This window comes from Anguilla rostrata, chromosome 18, assembly GCF_018555375.3.
Source record: "Anguilla rostrata isolate EN2019 chromosome 18, ASM1855537v3, whole genome shotgun sequence".
Classification (NCBI taxonomy): domain Eukaryota; kingdom Metazoa; phylum Chordata; class Actinopteri; order Anguilliformes; family Anguillidae; genus Anguilla; species Anguilla rostrata.
The window spans coordinates 8,335,765-8,358,779 of record NC_057950.1 but is presented as its reverse complement, the minus strand read 5'-3'; the positions used below and the strand labels follow the sequence as shown (position 1 = coordinate 8,358,779).

General features: G+C 44.3%; 1 protein-coding gene across 1 annotated transcript in view; it reads left to right on the top strand.

Moving 5' to 3' along the window:
• The window catches only part of LOC135244556 (zinc transporter 6-like), an 83,653-nt gene that overhangs the window by 3,664 nt on the left and 56,974 nt on the right, over nucleotides 1-23,015 (top strand). The window lies entirely within an intron of this gene.

The window sequence follows — 23,015 nt, the reverse complement described above, 5'->3', positions numbered from 1 at the left end:
AGGATGTGATCTGATCACCTATATAAATAGCGCAGCTATACCGCTACAGGCCTAGAAAAGCGCCGCTATCATTTGTAATGCGTAGTCATAACCCATGTGGCGAAAGGCGCTCATTTATGAGAGACTTGCTACGATGTGAGAATGATGTTGTATATGTTGCAACATTAATGATCAATATCTGCAAAGCTGCTAAACATTGAAATATAATGATTTCTTTGTCAATATAAAAGGACATACCCTGTTACTGTTTAAATAAGGTTACTGGATTTAAATGTACACATGCTTGTTTTTTTGTCCACAATATATCATGTTTACCAAATGTAACCGTAATAATTTAAATAAGTGCATTATTGTAAAGATTATACAACAGTCTTCACAATAATGCGCTTATTGAAATTATCTTGTGTTTTATAGAACCATATTCATGTGCATTGAAAGAGAATAAAGAATGGCACTTGGACACCTGTGTTAGCATTCTTGTCGGATGCCCTGGGGCTGTCACAACTATCCCAAAACATATCACCTACTTCATTATCAAGATCTTTAATACACCTTATTGTTCTGTCTGGGACTTAACACATGCATCATGCAGGTTTCACGTGTCCACTAAATTGAAATAATATTCCACTGCTTTTAATACCATGCAAAAAAAAAAAAATGTAAGAAATGATTTATAATGTGAAATGAACAGTCCACAATTAGATTTGAGTATACTTTTAAAATTTTTTTTTTTAAATAAGTGCATAAGTGCACACATTCTTCACATATTTCACTGCAAACACATCTGAACTGACTATACAGCTTGGTAAATAACACGAGAGACACCTGCTTCTCCCAATATGGCGCTATAATAGGTCACGGTAGATATTGCCCCTAAATGTCACACTCTACCTAAATATGATCTTTCTTTTTTGTGGTGAAGAGTACGAACATTCACATTCTGTCTGTTCTTCAGGTCCCTTTCATCTACAGATGCACACGCAATTAAAAGATACAAAAACAGGCGTGCGGCGCTGAAGAGTGTTAAGTTTTTTTTTTCGTTTTTTAAAACAGGTAGGGTTTTCCCCCTCCAGTTATTTTATCTGCACAACACCTTCGGCTTTCCTTTCGTTTTCGCTTCACCCGCGAATCGCACCGGTGGGAGGGGGGGGGGGGGGGGGGTTGGACTGGCGCGCGAAAAATACGCCGAGTAGGAATCCAGTCGCCCCGCCCCCTCCTCTACTTTCACTGCGCTCGGAATCCGGCAAAGCGAGCGAGGGGGCGAGCGGAGGCCGCGGAGCGCCAAGGCCGCGAGCCGCCGCCGCCGTCCGTCTGTCCGTCCAGCGCCGACAGCTGAGAATGCGCTCGCGCGGCATCGCGCGGCTGACGGGCTTTCGGTCCGGCGAAGAGCCGGGCCTCGCTCCCTCGGGTCCTCCTAACGATAACGGAACCCTCGGCATCGCAAAAACGCGCTAACTGCGCCGCGTGCGGCCGACGCGCTTGAGAGCGCACTGCGGAACACAAAGGACGCTTTCGGTCCCACGGTGGCGAGACCGGGGTGTTGAGAGCGCCCCGCCCGAACTATGGCCAGGTGGTTAGAGATTCGAGCCAAGTCGTTTGGGCCCCCCCCCCAACACAATGGGGTGAGGGGGACTGTGAGTAAGAGGCGAGAGGACGCGGGGGGGCAATAGAATTCCGTCTCGGCCAGCAGATGTTCGGGCGCTCCAGGCATGCAGCGGGAGCGGTGGCCAGTACGGGCCTGTCCTGGAATCCCCCCCTGGAGGGTGAGTCTGCGATCGTCCGCAAACCTCGGCGGTGCCATCACTGAGAGGCCCGCAGTGAGTTACGCACGGCTAATGGAGCGATCGCAGTGACTCGGGGTGTGTGATCTCTCCATCTCGCTCCCCAGACGCGGTGTAGTTATTTCCGGGAAAAATGCCCATTGCCGGCGGGCGGGACTACAGACGGCTCCTCACCGGTGTTACTGTGTGGGGTGGTGAATATGGTGTTGTGCCTTGCGGCATCCTACCTCCCCCCCCCCCCCCCTCCCCAACCCCCTCCGCCCCGCCTCAAATGAAACCATAACTGTGCAGCTCACCAGCCCAGCCTCAAGCAGACAGGAACGAATTAGCGGTCTATTTCCAGCCGCTATGACCTCCCCCCTGGGAGACCTAAATGCAGCCTAACCCCTTCAGCCTCGGGACAGGGGGTGTGGTCGGGCTGCTGTGCGGTGGGCTCCCCCCTTCAGGACGGTATACACCGCCCCCCCCCAACCACCTCGTCCTTGGTTTTCATGGCAAATTCCCTGCCCCTGTGCTTCCCATGATAAACAAAACCGCACACAGAAAAAACCGTAACCAGGCAAAACTGCACAATCTGATGTTTCTGCGGGTCGGGACATTAGCCAGTGTCCACGTGCGTGCTCTGCATTTCACGCATGCTGCGGTTCTCTGTCACATTCACAGAGCCATTTGCTCTGGTTTATTTTAGGATTTTAGCTGCCGAAATGAATATAAATAGCAGGCAGAGAAAGTCTAGCCTGAAAGGCTACACATCTGCAATAGAACAGTGGGCAACAAACAGACTTTCACTGGCGTGCAATTACTTTCGGTTTAACAATAACCGCTGAGAATATTCCTGAGCGTTCCTAGAATGAAGTCCGTGTGTTCTGCTAAATAAGAAGGGAAAAAAAAGAGTTTCACCAACTGCTTTCGAATAATTCATCTACAGTTTTCAGTAACAATTTATTTTCAGCCATTTTCTGTCCTCCAAAGCCATGTCACATCAGAAGCAGACGCGTGCCATCGCTATGAAGATAATCCAATACTTTCTTACCAACTGGCTCAGTTCTCAGATAATTAATGTGGTCATTCCCCTTAATGTGTACTTGGGCAATGACATAAGTAGGTTACAATTGCTTATGTGATTGACTAGCTGATTGTTGGAGGGACTAACAATGGAAGTTGTAAGTGTGGAATGCGTATACCCGAATAATGAAACTAAACAGGACTTGATTATCTGTACTGCACAGACTAATATTGTGCAGTGAACAGTACATTGCATGACTGGCATAACTCTTATACAGAGCGACTTGCACAACTTGCACTTAGTGTACGTCGCTTTGGATAAAAGTGTCTGCCAAATAAATGTAATGTAACTTATTTTGCAAGCAAGGCATTTCCATCGGTTTCAAAAACAAGCGTACTTCAGCAGTTGAAATAGGAAGTGCGAGAAACCAAAGCAAGTTGAATGAGCCGACAGGCACGCTCAAGCACACACACACGCCCATACACACACACACACGCGCCCATACGCGCACGCACATGCGCACGCACACACAGCCACACAGAGATGTACCCACAAGATAAGATTTGGCAATACGCTGCACTTTCCACGCAGAGTTTTCAAACACCTTTTTTCATGGACGCGCAGGCTCAATATGAAGTCTTGCACAAATCCCTGCACCTCTGAGGCCTTAGAGGTCAGCATCATAGGCAGTGAGACCTGCTCACTATCATCAGAGGCTGCCTCATTACCTCACAATAAGTACACAGTCTCCCCCGTGGCACAGCCACACACAGGACAGGCGGTTTTGACTTTCTGCTAAAATACACCGTTACCCATAAGCCTCTGGTTCAGCTGCACATGCCCATTGGCTGTAGGGGTGGGGTGGGTTCCACAGCAGTCTGTGGTCACGGAGGAAACGCAGATACCTTTGTGGTGTGAGGCGAGACAACAAACTCGGGGTTTGGAGATTCGCACTCCTATTCCTGGCCTGACTTTCATTTTGCGAGGCACCGTCCAAAGTCCGAAGCACCGCCCCCATTTCCAGTAGGCCTACCTTCAGCGCACTTTGGCGCATGTTGATGAGGTCACTTTGTTGAGGAGATGATGGTTTTGAAGTTCAGGTTCTTTTCACCCAGCCAATGTTCAGCTCTGTGCTCTTAAAATTGAAGGTTCTGTCTCCATTGAAGCCGGAACATTCTAGTTTGATATCTGTTGATGGCTACGGCCAGTTACAGTACTGTGGCATTGGATGTATGGCAGTGTGGTAATATATTACTGCTCTTACCAACTGGAATCTCCTGTATTTAAGAAGCAGAGAAGACAGAAGGATGGAGCCCATTATCAGATAACTCTAAAGAGTCTAAGAATCTTTGTGGGGTGAGGTGTGTTGTTGCCTACGTGTAGCCTGTGATGGATGCAGGATTCTGGCAAGCAGACTTTCTTCTTTCTCTTGTCTTTGCAAATATAGAAATTATTTATTATTATTATTATTATTATTAATAATAATAATAATAATAATAATAATAATAATAAAATATGGGGGTGTCTTAGCATTTTTGTTTTTGGACATCTTTTTGTTGGCAGAAGAATCTTTTTGAACATGCACATAAAACGTGTATTTGGATCTGATCACATTGTTCTGATCTATTGCATCTCAAAGCTGGTGGCCCATGCGAGCGGAAGCCAGGGGATGATGGTGAATTAGCGGAACAGTGGGTTTCACACTCGCTTCTGCACACAATGCCACGGTCAGTCCTGAGCTTGACAGTCTCACACCAGCAGTGCCAATGGAAACAAACAGCCGATCACAGCGCAGGGTTAGGAGAGGAAAGTTCCTCTCCTCCAGGTCATGAGAGTTCATCTGACCACGCTGCGTTTGAAAAGGCCGTCTCTGGCGCGCTGATGTTTCTCTAGCACTGGGAAGCCAGAGTACAGTTGCGTGCGCTCGTGCAGTTCGAGTGGCCGTCTTGCAGGCACAGTCCCGCACAGGGGACGCGCGGCAGCAGCAGCAGTAGTAATGCCTGGTTGGCTCGAGTCAGAAAGGCTGCTTCTCCAAACGTTCGAATTCGCTGACATTTTGCCAGTTCAGTTTTAAACATTATGGTGCTGCTTGCTATATAATTCAATGCACTATATAATTCAGCTCCCCATTTTATATACATGCTCATTTTGTAATAAGAACTGACCGCACTGCGTAACTATAGTTTCTGCCGTCTGGAGAGACTCAGCAGGCAATTTAAAAATGAAGTTTGACAAAGCCAAACATTTCTGATTTGGCAACCGTCCATTTAATTTTAAACGGAAAAGGCTGCAGGTCAGTTTGCAACCAAGAGACAGTGCATGGCATTATTTCTCTTCAGGAAAACAACTGTAACGCCATACAAGCCTTCAACAGCAGTATATTAGCTCAAGCTATTAGTGAAGTACAAGTGGTGTAAGACCCCCCCCCCCCCCATTTTTTTAACAACAGTCTGAAAGATTGTTATGTTCCTCCTCAGCTTTTTTTTCATATTTCTGTTGGTGTGTGTGGGTGGCGTGTCAGAGAATGGAAAGGTTATCTTCTTCAGAACGTGTGACTGACAGGAACGTACCATTCTCACAGCTCCTCTGGGTAACACCAGGGTTCCATGGCACGCAGCTCCTGAGTGGCGTAGTCCTGGTGCACGCTTTTATTTCGAGTTCTGTAAAATAATTTTGTTTTTTCCCTTTCTGTGGATTTCTTTGTTTCTTCTATAGCCCGAGTGATTTCCCTAAACAAGACAAATGTCCAGTATTCTTAAAGCTGTTTTATGATCTGCAGTGTTTTATAATAAATTGTAAAGCTGAACAATGAAACTGGCATACATTACTGCCAATATGAAATGCAATATACCAATATATAATAGTTTCTGGAACTGGGAGCGCAGGCTCAGATTTTGCAGGTTTGATTCCCAGGCCCCGCGGTTGTACCATTGAGCAACATGCTGAAGATTAATTGCTTCAGCAAATATCCAAGAGTATAAAAGGATCGTATGGCTTTTTTAAAAAAGTGAACCATATCAGTTGCTTTGGATGTGTGCAGCTATTGAATGTAACTGCATGAAAAGATAAGATGCAATATGCCACTCTTTCGAAAATGTGCAGTTAAACTCAAAAGTATTGGGACAGTTGGGTCAAATTGGTTGTTTTTTCTCTAAATTCGTAATCAAATTTTATTTCAAATCAAATAATGACTATGAACATAAATTCAATGAGTGCATTTGTCACCAGATTTAATCCCCGTTGAACGTGCTTTTCACATGCTCAAAAGGAAACTGAAGTCTGAAACGTGAGCAAACACAGAAACTGAGAGAGGCAGCGGTAAAAGCTTGCAGAGCATCTTTAAGGATCACATCGTGAGCCTAGTGATGTCCATGAGTCGCAGGCTCCATGCAGTCATCAGATGTAAATGGTAAATGGTAAATGGACTGCATTTATATAGCGCTTTTATCCAAAGCGCTTTATAATTGATGCCTCTCATTCACCCATTCACACACACACTCACACACCGGTGAAAGGCTGCCATGCAAGGTACCAATCAGCTCGTTGGGAGAAATTAGGGGTTGGGTGTAAGGGGTATGCAAATGAAATATTGACCCTGCAAGTCTTTTAAATTTGTCAAAACCTACTTGGACTTCACTCATTAGATAAATAGCATTGTTGTAATGTAGTTCAATGTCTGTTTAATAACCACATGAAATAAATGCAGACATGCAGTGCTGTTTGCCTCACTGCCATTGTTTGGTTGGAAAATACAAATATGATTTGACACAACTGTCCCAATGCGTTTGTATTTAAAATGCATTTTACCGTTATGGGTGCGAAGGCCACGTATCGCCGCATGCAAGGACATTTTATGGTTTCGCGAGGCGCAATAGGAAATGACACTTGTATGAAACCTGCTGAATGGCAAGGAGCATTCTGTGGTGAGCAGCATCTTTTTCCCTCCAGCTGATGAAAAAAGTCTTGGTTTTGTAGTGAGCTTCATGCCGTGCCGATGAGTGTTAAACCACATTACCTTCAATGAACCTAGCGCAAGGCAAGGCAAGGCAAAAGAACGACAGCCAGGGCGGATTGGCTTGGTTGTAACATCAGAATATGCTTATGTGTTGCGTTACACTCTTGCTTTGACGAATAGAATACCTGGCTCTCTCTCTCGTGCAACCGTGCGATATCATTAGGACTGTGTGCTCGTCGTTATTCATAACGTAACGAAGGCGTGCAAAACCACGTGCATAAAGTTCCTAGCAGGTGAATCGCCCCTGCGACTTTTAGGCTACAAGACCAGCTCCTTGCCCATTATGCTACACTGCCATCCACATCTCTGGCCACATCACAACTGCTTTAGCCTGGATTGGTGGGGGGGGGGGGGTCAGTTAGGATGATTCCAAGGGCCCTGACTGATATGGGAGCTCAAAAAATATTAGATTTTCTGGGGTGGTGAGGAGCCTTTCTGTTTTCTTGCCAGCCATTTTGACCGTCCTGTTACTGCAATTTGTCTAGTGTGTTGGAAAATTTGTTTTGCCGTAGTTCGTTACCAAGCAAATGCTACGCACGCCAGTATTCATAAACAAATCTGTTATGTACTTGGCCTTTGATTACTATATTAAGTTATACTTTATTGACCCCGTGGGGTAATTTGTCCTCTGGCTCTGACCCATTGTAGCTACTTAGGAGCAATGAGCAGCCACAGTGCAGCACCCTGGGATCGACTCCAGCCAGTGCCAGTGCCAGTGCCTTGGACGAGGGCAATGGCAAGAGTTCAGCTAACCTGGCATAAATACTGCAATTCATGCCAGTCAGTCCTTTATGGATTTATAATGTGTGATTCTGATTGCCTCTGTGAATGAGCTTACGGCTACTGCTAGAGAGGAAAGTTTGCTTCTGACATTGGGTTACAATCAATAGTAAGTGGTGACTGTGTTGGTGCAGTAGTGAATTAGGCCTTGTTGACAGTGGCCCTAGAGGCAGAACTGGTTGTTTTGCTATGCCCAGTTAAAATAATCACTGATATTTTCCACAGTTATTCAATCCAAAGTTGAAAAAGAAAAAAGAAAAAAAATATATATATATATATATATTTGACTTTCCAAGAAGTTTAAAAATACGTTATCCAGATCATGCCAGTCAAATGCTTTGTATTACTGGAAATAATGTTCTCAATGTAAAGCAATCTGTAGGGTGGATGTCTATGTGCTACGCAATGTAGACAGCTTGCATGATTCTCTTTCTGGAGTGCGAGGAAAAACTGTGATGATATAATAATATAATAATAATAATAATAATGATAATGATAATAATAATGATGATGATGATGATGATTCCTTGCATTTATATAACATTTTCCTCACACTCACAGTGGTTTACAGTACTAAGTACTTGCCTCAATCAACTCCAATATGTAGCACCCACCTGGGTAATGCACGGCAGCCATTTTGTGCCAGAATGCTCACCACACATCAGCTGTGGTGGAAAGAATCAATTTTTAGCCAATTAACCTGGGGGATGATTGAGTAGCCAGATTTGGAACTTTGGAAAACCCTACTCTTTGTGATGAGTGTCATTGGCTTTTTTTAATGACCACAGTGAGTCAGGACCTCATTTTAACATCTCGTCAGAAAGGTCAGGGTCACGCAAAACAACAATAAATAGCCATATTAATACACAGTCTGTACAGTCATGGAAACCGCCAATAAACATATTGAATCATCACTATATCTGACACCGAAAATATAAATTTGCTCTTCAGAGATAAGAATCATGTGACTGTCTGCAATACCACATTTATTTTAATGCCTCTGTCAAATTAACGTTTTACGTCCAACTTCTCATAACCATATCTATGTGCATCATCTTCCCAGAATTTAAATTTAATTCCCATACATAACACACACACATCCATTTTTGTTCAGGTAATGGTGTGCATATGAAATGATTGTATTGTTTTTCTTCTAGCAATCTTTATGTTCGCTGTACAATCTGTTTTCATAGTTGTTGAGGATCTTCATATTTATTTCAGTTTGGATTGGCATTAATCCAAGTTCAATGTCACAATTGGAAATCGGCCAAAACAACCTAAATGCACATTTGTTTTTGGTATTTTGAAATTCTCAGAGAAGAAGGAACGCAGAGACCCCATTAGATTTGCTTCAATATGGGCCTTTAATGCAAGGAAATGTGACTGTCCTCTTTATTTCCAAGAAAAGTCTTCTGACCCAGACAACAGGCTAATAGCATAATCCTGGCAGCAATTTGTGCTAAAAGACGCATGATTTTCTACTTCATAATGAATTTGAAATGTGAATAAATGAGACCTTTGAGAAGTGTTTGGATGGTTTTTTTTTTTTTCAGTGTGTAGTCTGTCAACTTCAAAGGACATGGCCTGAGAAAGAAGCAGCTTCATAATCTAATTTGAAGGAAAATTACACGGGGTATCACAATGCAAAAAAAGTGCTTGTGCAGGCCTGAGTCTTGTCAACAACAATCCCTGCTTGTCTTTATTGACTTAATTAAACGGGGATAATTAACCATGCGTACATGCATGAGACAGTACACAATGTTTATATGCTAACACAGGCAAAAAACAGTTTGTGCTTGACTTGTAGCATTTTGCAATCTGGCAACAGATGGCTGTATCGACTCTGAGAATCCTTTTTAGCTATGGGAGATTGGGTGAGTGAGGTATGGTTTTAACACTAGTCCTAGTTGAGGAATGCTCAAATTTGGCCCTTGAGTCTAGCAGTGCTGCAGGTGTTGTTCTCTCATTTCTAAACTGATTAATGTCACTGTTTAACCAGAGATGCCACTCACCCGGTGTTCTGGGCCTAAATCAGTTCTTGAATGGAGGGGAAGAATGAAAACCAGCAGTGCCACTGGCCCACAGGTAGGTAAAACCGGTGCGATACCTGTCACAGGAATGTATGACTCTTCTGATGCGAGGCGTGTTAGCATAAGATTGGTCCTCAGTGTGTAGACCTCATGTCTGATGCATGAGGCTCCAGAGCTTATGCTACATCATAGATAATGAAGGGTACAATAGGTATGCAATAGTTGCGGCTGATTGTCATCAATGAGATGCACCTCTCCTCCAATAAGCCTTTACTCTCCTGTAGTACTGTGCGGCCTTCAGTGTGTGAAATTGTCACTGACACATAGATGGGTGTACTGCAGGAATGCACACACTCCAGCTGCAGAGTTTTCTCTGTGTTTGTGTGGGTGACACCATCTGACAGGAAGTTACAAAATGAGAGAGAAAAGGCGGGAAAATGCATTAGGCTACCTACATACAGCCATGTTGGTCGTTAATCAGTGAGAATTCACTTGATAGAACCACAAAATTTACTGTGAGCTATTAGCTGAAGTCAAAGAATATAAGTCAAAGAATAAAAATAAAATAATTTGAGATTCAAATATGAAATTTAGAAAGATTTATTTTGTGGGAGATAAGGCTGCTTCCCAGGAAATACTAGAGGACAGGTCATAAGTAGGGTATTTTTCTTAGCTGCAATGACTCATTCATTCATTCAGGTCTTATGACCTGCTTCCACTGTGGTCAACTTCTGCTTCAGGGGGGTGAAGATTCAGGGCAAGAGGGCATGCAATTCTTTAAATACTGTATTTGTATATGCAATATCTAATCCATATTTAAATTACATTATAAACAAGTTGTCCCCAAAAGGTTGGGGTGATGGAGCTTAAATAAATAATTCTGGTATTGTTCTGAGGTTGTTTTAGGTTGGCGTGGTGAACACTCAGAATGTGTCAGACCGTCCAGTGAGAATTACTTGACAGGACGCGAAACCAGAAGGTCAAAGGTCAGATCGTCACAGGAGAGACCTCAGGCTGGCTGAGACGGCCTGCCTTACCGTACGACGTCTCTGCGTCTTTCAGCTCCCAGTAGCCACCTGATGACAAGCAGCTGCTCTGCATGATTTTGCTAAGCATTAGATACTTTCAGGCTGATTCAGTCAACAAATGTATTTGTGCCACAGAGGGTTGGCTGCCCTGGCGTTGCTCAGTGCTGCCTAAAACCAGTGAGCTTTGACTTCTTGTCTTTTTTGGAAGGGTTCTAAGACCTTCTGTTGAACTTCTGTTGCCAAATGGAGCGGTCATTCTGCCTACCGCTAGTGCAGAGATGATATTCCCTCTTCATTCAAGGCGGTAGAGCTACACTGTACACAGATGTTATCTCCAAGCATCTGTTAATGTCGACCTACAGTAAATCCTGCGTTGGTCCTGGTGTTTTTTTCTGAGGGAGGGTCACAAACCTAAACCCACACTGCTAGTTAAAATCTACAGCCAGATTGTAAAACAGGAGTGACCACCCCCGACTCTGCCGGGGACACTGAATGTCAAATTTGCCACGACTGGGGAAATGCGTGCGGGATCACAAATACGTGATTGGAATGTTCTTATTTGAACATTCTAATGCTGATGTAGCAATCGCTGATGATAACTGAAAGCAATGGAGTTCTAGAACACTGACTTAGAATGTTGTAAAAACATTCCAAAAACCCCATAGATAATGCAACTGGAAACATTTGTGGTACAGTAATACCAACACAGTTCACAGTTCACAATTTAATGACTTGTAACAAGCCTTTCTATAATACGGTTATACCCCATACACATCACTCTGTCAAATAAACTGAACACCATTGATGTCTCAAAGATTTGGGAAAATATATATTTCCTGTCTCTCTTTCCAACTACCTGTCTGTCATCCAGATCCAGATAAATTATTGCAAACTTAATGAACACAATGTGAAAGACAGATATGTGTAAACACGCAAGCATTGAATGGGCTTCCTCACATAACCACGCAAACATTAAATGGCCACTGCCGTCAGGCAAAAATCATTTAATTAAATTAAAGCATCCAGCCTGTGAGAAAACAAGATTTGAGACTGTGAACAAATGCAGAAAGAGAGAGAGACAGAAAGAGAAAGTTAGTGAGCCAGAGAGAGAGAGAGAGAGAGAGAGAGAGAGAGAGAGAGGGAGAGAGAGACAGACAGACAGACAGAGATGAGGCCAAAGAGCCATGACTTTATACAAAACAGGTTTCTATGTGCTGATGTTATTGAGCTGATGTTACTGAATGACCTTTTGCCTTTGTTTTGTAGCTTATTCTCCATGCCAGAACAGAAAAGCACATTTCAGACTTAAGTTTACTCATATTCACTTGAATTGCAGTGGAATGCTTGCTTGTTTTTCCTCTACACAGTTTTTGTTGCTTGACCTGCACCATGATGATATTATCCCTATCAAAGGTCCCACAGGCTTTCTGACTGGTATTTTGGTCCCCATTATAAATCCTTAATGAAAAGTATGGCGGAGGTGGCGGAATGTGACAGCGCAGAAGAAGAGACAAAATGTCCGTGACTTTTTGCGGATTGTTTCATAAGTGAACGATGACATGTAGCGTGCAGTTGTCCGTAGTGTTTCGAGCGCACTATGAGAAAGTGTCTGTTTCACAAGTTTTTTTATAGCTGTGTGATGTGAGAATTAGCTTGTGCGGAATTACTTTGATGCTAACATTCTTTCTTTCTCTTTTTCAAATTGTCTTCTTTCTTAAAATACGGTGATGCGGATGATGATGTTTGTTTTAATTGTCGTATGGAACACCCGGCATTGACACAGTCAAAACGCTCCACTGAACAACCTGCAAAGAGAAAAACCGATACAAATAAGGTGTGATTTTTTAAGTGGGGAAGGAAAAAGGTTCTTTTTTTTTTTCTTCATAAGAGCAGATGTGCTGTGACATGAAAGGGTGTTTGCAGGATGGTTTGACATTAAGAGCCGGGCCTGGTCTCAGACTGCCTGCACACCCACCACCCCGGAGCCTGCCTGACTGCGGTTTCCCCTCTCCCACTCTCGACTGAAAGACACAACGCTCCGCTTCACGCCTATCCCCCCCCCCCCCCCCCCCCACCCCCCCCCCGCCGCCTCCGCTGCAGCACAGCCTGAATCTGCCGCCACCTGGAGTGGGTCCACTTTCACTGACCCCCCCCCCCCCCCCCCAAAAAAAAGAAAAAAAAAGTCTAACTTACATTGCATGTTTGTTCTGGGAAGAAAAAAAAAAGCTTGTACTGTTGTTGCAGGGCGAGGAAAGCTTCGGACGGGCTGCGCGTAATGAGAACGTCTTCTGATTTATATTCATGTTTCAAACGGCAGGCTGTGGTGTTCTGACCACAAAATACAGAGGGGAGGCATTGGCGTGCAAAAGCCGAAAAAAAATGAATTTCATTGGTGAGTATATTTAGAGAACTGAAACCTTTTGCTCTTGTGCCAGAATATCTCAGATTATAACAACGGAATTTTGAGAGGCGCTTTCTGTCACTGGTTCAGTGAACCGCAGGGTTTTTCTGTGACTGGCCCAGGTTGGTCTGTAAAATCCAGGGGTCTCTGGGCGTCCAGGGCCCTGTCAGGTTAGTGTTGGGGTGCAATAAGCTCAGCTGTCACCCCCCTGTGTTAAATGTAGGCGTGTTTTTATCTTGGGACCAGAACTGTTCTACATGATTACACATGAAAACAGCAGGACACTCAATCTTCCTTTACAATCATTGCAAATTTAAGAATGGACTTGAGAGCCCAAGGTGCTACTCTTTCAGTCAAATTCAAACAGGCTTTATTGCATGATAAGAAAACTACAAAGTGGCAATAATAACATCACCCCCCCCCCCACCCCACCCCACTCCACCCCCACCTACAACAAAAATGTAGTTCGCTCTTCCCTGCTCTTATACAAACATATTCACTCCACCGTCAAGAACATAAAGAGCAAACATTTGTGTTTTAAGAAGAAAAGTGCCTGTTTCAAAGTGAATGAGGAGCACGGATTATATAAATGCACACCATCGTTCAGCTCGCGCATACTGGACTGCCAAGTGGCCCATTGCGGTAGCCTCTAGCTCTCTCTGTAACTTTCTCTGTCAATCTCTCTGTTGCTCTCTCTCACTGTTTCCCTCTCTCAATCTCTCTAGCTTTCCAATCTCACACACTCAGACTTGCGTTTATTTCATGCACACACATGTACGCACACATACACAAACTCAGAACTGGAGCAGAGGCACTGTCGCCACCACAAATTGGGCATCGGTGTTGACGGCAGGAACGCATATAAAGACAGAGCTCCAGGGTCGTACAGTGGAATGGCCATTTGCTTCCATATCATATTCAAGGCTCTTTAGGGAACCTCAGAGGGATAAACGGATAACTGCCCGCTTTCTCAGAGTCGAGAAGGCGAGGCTTTAAGACTTACCTCAAGACTAGCCTTCCTGCGCGAAATAATGACACAAAAACAACAAAAAAAAAAACAGCACGTTCTGCCCGTTGCGGTCACAGCTCCCGGCGACGTGAAGATCGTCGCCGCGCGAGACGCGCCCGTGCAAAAAGCGGCGCACAGTCAACCTGAAAGGAGAAGCGGCGTAACCGAGACCTCAGCTGCTCCTGGCCTTGTTTTCCTCGCAGAATCTTCGCAGCTGATTGTCTGCATCGTCACGGCGATCTGCAGTTCAGGTTACGAAGAGGAAGCTGCCGCGGAACGAAGGCCTCAGCTGTTCGGTCTGCGTCTCGGCTGGACTCCGAGCGTTTATGCCCGGCTGGATACTCTCGCTCGTGCAATTCTTGGCGCTACGCGCTCAGGTTCAGATTCGTTGGCTTCTCAAAGCACTACGTCCTTAAATCTCCTTCTTGTACCTACTGTGGCGCTTAACATTACAGCACTAACTATTGTTGTAGGCTTATGTAATGGTGGCTGCCATCGACAGTTAAACTTTCACTGTGTTCTTTTGATGGTTGTTCTGAATAAGGGCATCTGCTAAATGACTAAATGCAAATATAAATGGATGTTTCATTGTGGGTAATATGACCTTTGTTTACAGTCAGTGTAAGTCTTGCAAAGCATACAGTTTTTGTTATGATTTCCATGGTGTAGATTCTAGTGTTTTTACCCAAGATCAAAGCAGCTACAGTATCATTTACAGTATTGGTGGTAAAATGAACTCCCCTTTCCTACATCCTCCATCCACAGTTCCACATCCTACCTATGGCTGTTCCAAGGAAGGAAAACAAAAAAACACCTGTGTGCTTTGCCAGTATAAAGGATAGGCAATTGTTGAAGTTGCACGGAAGACAGCGCCCCCACATGGGTTGTAAAATAGGTTACAGCGCCATCCAGTGGTGTGTGAAGGTATATCACTTTTTGGTGGAAATACTCATACCCTTTCTGCTTAATGTTGTTCTGGTGTATGCTCAGGACAGTATTTATTTATTTATTTTCCAAACTACCGCAGCAGCTTAGGAGTGCTTTTATGCGCTTGACCTTTTTCTGCTTGGACACTGTTATGTTTGGTTCATCTATAGTAGACTGGTGTCACTACACTGTAGTTTTGCAATATGAATACTTAATTTACCCAGCTGCCTGGGATCAGCATTGGTTAAATTCACCATGATGTAGACAGGTGTGAGGACCACCATCTTGAATGAGGGAATTCATGGGGAGGGAGATATGTTGACTGCATGTGGATTGTGCTACACATTTAAAGTGTGTTGAATGCTATACAATCCTAGAGAAAATAGCTCTTCTTTCTAGTTTTTGTGCACAGAAAATTTCTTGATTGTTAGACTCTAATAGGTTGCATAGTACTTTAACGAGCGCATAACCAATATTAGATTCACCTGTAAGTTAGACCAGAGCAGAATGCATCTTATAGAGACATGTAAGCTGTCATTATGCTGTCATTGTCATTCATGAGGTTAACCAATGCTAAACTGAGCTGAGCTAAAATGTGACATCACACAAATGATTGTGAGCTGATTAATTAAGAGCAAAAGATGAGATTTTCAAAATATTTGGCCCTCCTAGTCCACCCCTGCTGTGGATGAATTATCAGACTGTGGACTGCTTTTCTGGGCAGCTTGGAGGTCCATAAGATAGCATTGTTGTCTCACAGCGTGCAGGTCCCAGGTTTGACTCACTGCCAGGGCCTTTCTGTGTGGAGTTTGCATGCAGGTAGGTGTGTGTGTGTGTGTGTGTGAATGGTGTATGTTCCCTGCGATGGACTGGCAACCTCTTCTAGGGTATATTCCTGCCCAATGCATGCTGGGATAGGCTCTTGTAGGCATTGTTCCACTTCAGGTAGTTCACCTCTGAATGGAGAAACAACAAGACTGCAATCACTATTTGTTATGTCTGCAGTTATATCTGCATTCAGGCTTCAGTGGCAACTCTAAATGTTTAGACATGTAGTAAAAGTGCTTGCAAATTATCTTGGGCCTGGATTGGATCCTTAAATCTTTCTCATTTATAAATAAGTGTTTGCTGTTTACAGCACGCGGAGTTAATTTCAGCAAATTGCTGAACTTGCCAAATGATGCCTGCGGGAAAAAAAATCGCAACAAACTGAGTCCGTGCCTCCTCCTTTGATAAGACACGAAGGGGTTAAAGTATCACATTTCTCTAAAACAGAACAGTGAACTGCAGAAGTGCACAATGCGGGCCTATGTTACTGTTCTAAAGATAGCTCCTGACAGCTGCAGGAGGCGAGGGGTGGCACTGTGCCATTATTGCGTGTGCTTTGCTGGGGTTTGGAGGAAAGAGGGGGCGAGAGCGGGGGAAGGAAGGAGAGAAGGATAGAGGGAGGGAGGGTGAGTGAGAGCACCGTACTGCTGGCACCAGCTGACCTTGTCTAACAGCAGCTGGTTTCCTCACCGCTTTCTCTCTGCTCACACTGTTATCTCAGCAGCAGCAGCACCACCTGGATCTAATCCAACAGGTTCCCCTCAGTCAGCTGACCCGATGTGGCCAATCAGGTTTCCCCTCAGGGTTGCTGAATTGGAGGGAAAAAAAAAAACCTCCCATATGTGGAGACCCTTGAAAAATTCTAATGGAGGGAGTCTGTGATTTATTTATTTATAAAAAGCAAGATTGGGGTGAAAAACCAGTCTGCCGTGGCACACCGGTTGGGCAGCGCTGGTGTAGGGGACAGTACAGTACTCAGAGGGACAAACACAAAGTCTGCAGTTTCCCTGTCCAGCACGCCCACGCAGCCAGCCTAGCCGATGCCTCTATCTGCACCATGCATCTGTGCAGATCTGCAGATTGGCATCTCTGGAGTTAATGCTGCGCTATCTGATGGCCTTTGTGGACACGGCACGATGGTAGCGATCTTGGACAGATGCCATTTATCGGAACCTACGTGACAAATGCCATGATTTTTGAACGGCGAGGCTTGAAAATTGGGCTTATTGTGCATAATTAGCTGAAAGGCAATTGAGAAGAGGAAACTTTGTATTGAAAAGTAAATATGACAATAACAGTCTGTCGTTGGCTTTCTTCCTGTGTTTCCCGTGATGCCAGGAAGGGAATTGGGGTGTTGCCCACCAGGGGGCAGCACCAGCTCTACAGACAGGTATGGCTACAGCTGTGTTTCATTGCGCTCACATCAGCTGCGGCCCATTACCTAATTATGGGCTCTATGAGAGGCATGGCTTCCAGGCCTAGATGGACAGCTTAGGGACAGTGCTTGGGGGGAGCTGTGGAATGCATGGCGTGGCGTGGCGTGGCGTGGCGTGGCGTGGCGTGGCGTGGCGTGGCGTGGCGTGGCGTGATGTGATGTAGTGTGGCAGGTTGGTGCCAGTTTTTTGTGTGGTTTTGGTTATTTCCTTTTTCTTTGAGGAACCCGGTTGCCAGATTGGCTGTTTATGTTCACTAGAAGATTCCTATTGTTTGGGTGTTTTTTTGTGCAATGAAAGGCGATGAGCCAAACGTTTCGGTTGTTCATCTTGTCTGTTCATCACTTGAGCAGCGGCCGCCGCCAGCTCTGCATCTTTTCTGTTTTACCTTTGAGTTACAAGGTACACTATATCTACTATCTCAATTCTGGCACACATACAGTAAGCTGTTGAGTAAGCAATTTATAACTGTGTTTTGAAACCAAAGAAATGTCACCAAAAGACTGAAGAAATACCCTTGTGATGAAGAACAGTTCTGATGGTAGTGTGGGAAGAGTGCTGTAATGCGTGTGTGTGTGTGTGTGTGTGAGAGAGAGAGAGAGATAGTGTGTGCACGTATCTGTGTGTGTGTATGTATGCCTGTGGTTGTGTGTGCTTGTGTGTTGACTCTGGTTAAAAACATCCTGGTTGGAGGCGTTGGGGTTATGAAGTGTAGACGTCGCACCTGCAGTTCAGGCACCGTCACAGACCCCGCTTCCTCTCTGTCAGGTGTTCCCACAGATTGGGGGGGGGGGGGGGGGGGAGTGGTATGAGATTGAAGAGGGGGGACTGCCACAGGCAGGCACAATTAAATTATTTGTACATCTTTGATAATCCGATATTGTATTGCATACCAACCGATCACGGACCGAGGAGAGGATTGCAGTTTTAAATGAACGTAATCTGATATATTTGGGCGGGGGGTTCAGCATTCTCAGAGGGTGGGCCCGTCACCCTCAGCCCCGCACATAGCAGCATGGTGCCTGCCGGCCCCTGTGGACACGTATGGATTTGATACCTGACCACGGGGCCCATGCCCATTCTAGAACAGCCTTCATTAAATTCAGTTTTATTTGTATGCCACTTTTTTTACAGAGGCACTGTCACAATGATGCCATACAAAGGAAACGGAAAGGAAAATTGGGAAGAAACCAGATCTGAACCCCCAAAAAGCAAGCCTGAACCCCCAAAAAGCAAGCAATTGAGGTAAAAATAAAAATAAAAAAACTCCCCAGGGGGAGGGAAAACACTAGCATCTGCTTTGTGTATTAAAATGCACAATACATCTTATTCCTTTATTTCTTCATTCACAGACATCAATTCATGCAGGTTTATATGTGATATGCGGGAAATACGTTTAGCTTGTGTGCACACTGGGTATCTTCCCTGGTGATGCTCTGCCAGGCCTGTACTGCAGCCATCTTCAGTTCCTGCTTGTTTCGGGGACTTTGCCTTTTTCTCCTCTTCAGCTTGTAAAATGCATGTTCAATTGGATTCAGATCCGGTGATTGACTCGGCCAGTCAAGGATTTTCCACTTTTTGGCCATCAAAAACCCCTTTGTTGCTCTAGCAGTATGTTGCATGATGAAGTTCCGTCCACTGAGTTTGGAGGCATTTGGTTTTATCTGAGCAGATACAATATTTCTGTAGACTTCAGAGTTAATTGTTCTACTTCTGTCTGCAGTCACATCATCGATGAAGACAAGTGAGCCCATTCCACTGGCAGCCATACAGGCCCAAGCCATAACACCCCCTCCACCATGTTCCATGGATGAGGTGGTATGCTTTGGATCATGGGCATTTCCTTTTTTTTCTCCACACTTTCCTCTTTCCATCACTCTGGTACATGTTAATCTTTATCTCATCTGTCCACAAGACTTTGTTCCAGAACTCTTGGGGTTCATTTAGGTGCTTTTTTAGCAAACTGCAATGTCACCTTTCTGTTCTTCAGGCTTATCAGTGGTTTGCATCTTGTAGTGTACCCTCTGTAGTCCTGCTGGTGTAGTCTTCTACGTATGGTAGACTTTGACACATTTATACCTGCATCCAGGAGAGCGTGATTTTGATCAGTTGGGCTGTTGTCAGGGGGGTTTTCTTCACCATAGATAGTATGCTCCGGTCATCTACTACAGTGGTCTTCCTCAGTCTACTGGGTCTTTTGACATAAATGAGTTCACAAGTTGTTTTTTTCTTGTTAATGATGAACCAAACTGTTGACTTGGGCATTCCCAGGGTTTTTGCAATGTTCCTGATTGATTGATTAACATTTCTGAGCCTTATGACAGCCTGCTTAATTTGCATCGGCACTGCTGTCTTCCTCATGTTGTCACACCCCAACAACAATCTCCAAAGGCAATTGCAAAGTCTAGAATCAAGACTAGACATCAACAGCTCTCTTCTGCATTCGCTAACAACACAAATGAATACACCTGCCTAACGAAACACATCTGTGAAGCCAATTCAACAAATACTTAAAGTACCTTAAAGTACCTTAGTACCTTAAAATGGGTCATTTCTAAACGGTTCATCCGATATGGATGAAAAAACCCTCAAATTAAAGCTGACAGTCTGCACTTCAACCTCATTGTCATTGTATTCAAACTCAAAGTGCTAGAGTACAGAACCAAAATAACAAAAAATGTGTCACTGTCCAATGAATTATGGTGCTCGCTGTATAAACGATCAAAAAGCAAGATATGTTGCATATACTTGTAGCTCTTGAAGGCCAGGTATGCCAGGTGCTTTAGATTTCAGCGTAAACACCACCGCATTGTGCAATTAGGTTCAGTTAGGTGGATCTGCCATTGCCCTCACAGCAGTGACAAAAAATAGACTATTTCAAACAACAACATGTTTGTTTCCATTTGTGCTACAGAAGTCAGCTCACAGTCAGGATGCAGGTCTCCAGGTTGGGGAGGGGGGTGGGGTGGGGTGGGGGGGGGGGGCGGGCGGGGTAAGGGGTGTCAGATGGAAGGCCTGATAACACGGAGACGGCGTCACCCGACAGGAAGTGCGATCTCTCGCGCGCGGCTGCTCTGTCGAGCTGCTTGAGGGGGGATTCTGGGGATGCCACTGACGAAACCGCAGAGACGGCCCCGGCCCCCCACGCCGCCCACGCCGCCGCCCCCGCCACGGAAACTTCGCTCGAGAGAGAGAGAGAGAGAGACGCCAGCGATGCCGTGGAAAGATCGCAGACAAACCCCGCTTTGAAGAAGAGGAGGTAAACAGGGTGTTCTCGGGGGTTGACACCGTTTGAACTCAAGTCATGTTTACTAGTTACCTTGATTTTTCCATTTCATTCACCAAAGGTATGAACAGCGGCCAAAACAGGATATTTAGTGGGGCAGGGGGGTGGAGTTCAGTGTATTGCTGCATTATTACATTACTGCCATAGCTGCCACTGTGTAAGTCGAGCATTTCATAGATTTTCATATCGCAGCTAATCCCATATTGCCATGAGAGGACACACAGTGATAGCGTAGCGACCAGGAGCTGTGTTGAGTATGTGGTGAGAAAGGGGCAGATTCTCCGGATGTTATACAGGAAAAATCTGTACGCCCGGCTTACTGCTGCAATGTTCTTGGAGAGGGACAACCTGTTGTCCATCACCACTTCGAGATTCTTGGCACATGGTGATGAAGTCACTAAGGTGTCCCCTAGGGTAATGGAAAAATCGAGGAGGGGAGAGGTTAGAGCAGGAATAAAGATTAGCTCCGTCTTTCCCGGGTTGAGCTTCAGGTGGTGATTGTCCATCCAGCTCTGGATGTCCCTCAGGCAAGCGGAGATGCGGGCAGGGACCTGTGTGTCCGATGGGGAGGAGGAGAGAAAGAGTTGTGTGTCGTCGGCATAACAGTGATAGGACAAGCCATGGGCAGAGATTACAGGGCCAAGGGATCTGGTGTTCTTCATTGGATACCTGCTACATTTTTGAGTGGTCGTAACCTTTTTACTAAAATGAAAAAACTTTAAAGATGCATGGAGAACAATATTTGCAGAGCAGTCAAAAAAACGTTAATTTACTCCCAGAGCACAACTCTTTCAGTTCTTTCACAGGAGACTGAATCCTAGGTTAGAGATATTACCTAAATAAAAGATGGCATGTTTTCTCGAAAGCCCATGGATATTCTCTGTAAACACCTGATTTCAGGTTTTGTTACCTACCTTTTGCTGCCATCTGTGAAATGAAAGATGCAACAGACAAATGTGCATGTGGTCAAGAACAGGCACTGCAGTGTTTATCAATCTGTCAATGGCAGGGATGTTAAACAGTATACGAAGTCATGCTGAATCAAATATTCAGGCTTGGTTTATGCCATTTGGACTGTGAGTGCACAGTAAGCCAGATTTATATCTCTTGAGTTGTGAGTGTACAGTGGGCCAGGTTTATACCTGTTGGGCTGTGACTGGACTGTAAGCCAGATTTATACCTGTTGAGTTGTGAGTGTACAGTGGGCCAGGTTTATACCTGTTGGGCTGTGAGTGTATAGTAAGCCAGGTTTATACCTGTTGAGTTGTGAGTGTACAGTAAACCAGGTTTATACCTGTGAGAGGCACTGGAAAGAGATGGCCTGATTGTACCTGCTGCTCAGTACTTTATCATTTGATGTCTGTGTTTACGAACAGGTGTGTGTATTAAAGTGTTTGTATAAATGCTTCTGAAGTTTATTAAACTAGACGATTAATGTCTTATAAGAGAAATGACATACAGATATAGTAGCAGTACCTTTTTATACTCAATGTTGTTGTACATAGTGTGTGTACTTTCCTGCAACTGACAGTGAAACACTAGATGGCAGCACAAGACTAAGAAATAAACACACCTGTAGCAGTGAACCTATTTAAAATGAAATTCTGTCTGTTGTATTATTCATGTAAATGTTGGGTAAACATTGGGTTCAAACATAGAAAGGAATGTATTCTGTGTTATAATATTATAATACAAAAAGAAAGCTGTATGTGACTAGAAAAATGGAGCATTTTAGCTTTAAAGCAAATTTGAAATATTATTACATCTTTGATGTTCTATCACACTGTGGCAGGCAGTCATTTGAACATGTTATCAAGAACTATCCCTCGAGTTATTGAAGAAGTGTTATTTGAAGAAGTGTGTGTGTGTGTGTGTGTGTGTGTGTGTGTGTGTGTGTGTGTGTGAATTTTTGTTAAGGGGGGGGGGATTCATATTCATATGATTCTGTACCTTAAATTGGCATATGTTTCTGGTCAGGCCATAAAGTAGAGAAAGAGTCAAAGTGTCACCCTGTAATTTGTATCTTGATTTAATTGTTTCTTCATATAGTATCTCACCAGTATTCCCATAATAACCAAAGCTGTCCCTTCCAAAAAGATCTAAAAAAAAGAGGATATTTAACGTCACCATTATGCCTACTAGTAGAGAGTCAATTTCCCTATAACCCTATAAATTATAAACTGACCTGAATCTGTGATAGTACATATATAAGGGAAGAAATCTGTACTCCTTGGATCCTCACTGATCATTAATTAAGTATGCACCGACCAGGAGAAGCGGGGGTGTGTGTCCCTCCTCTCTCAGTAGATAGAAATGTACACCCTCCTCTTAGTTAAAGCAATTTGGCTAGTGAGTTTTTAGCAGTTATTTGGAAGTGGGCATCTGAGTCCTACACCTTGGCTTGGCGTTCAACATTTAATCTCTGGTCTTCTGGAATATTCTGCTGCTTTTTGAACTTGGGTCTTGGGAGATTCTTGGGATTACAAACAGG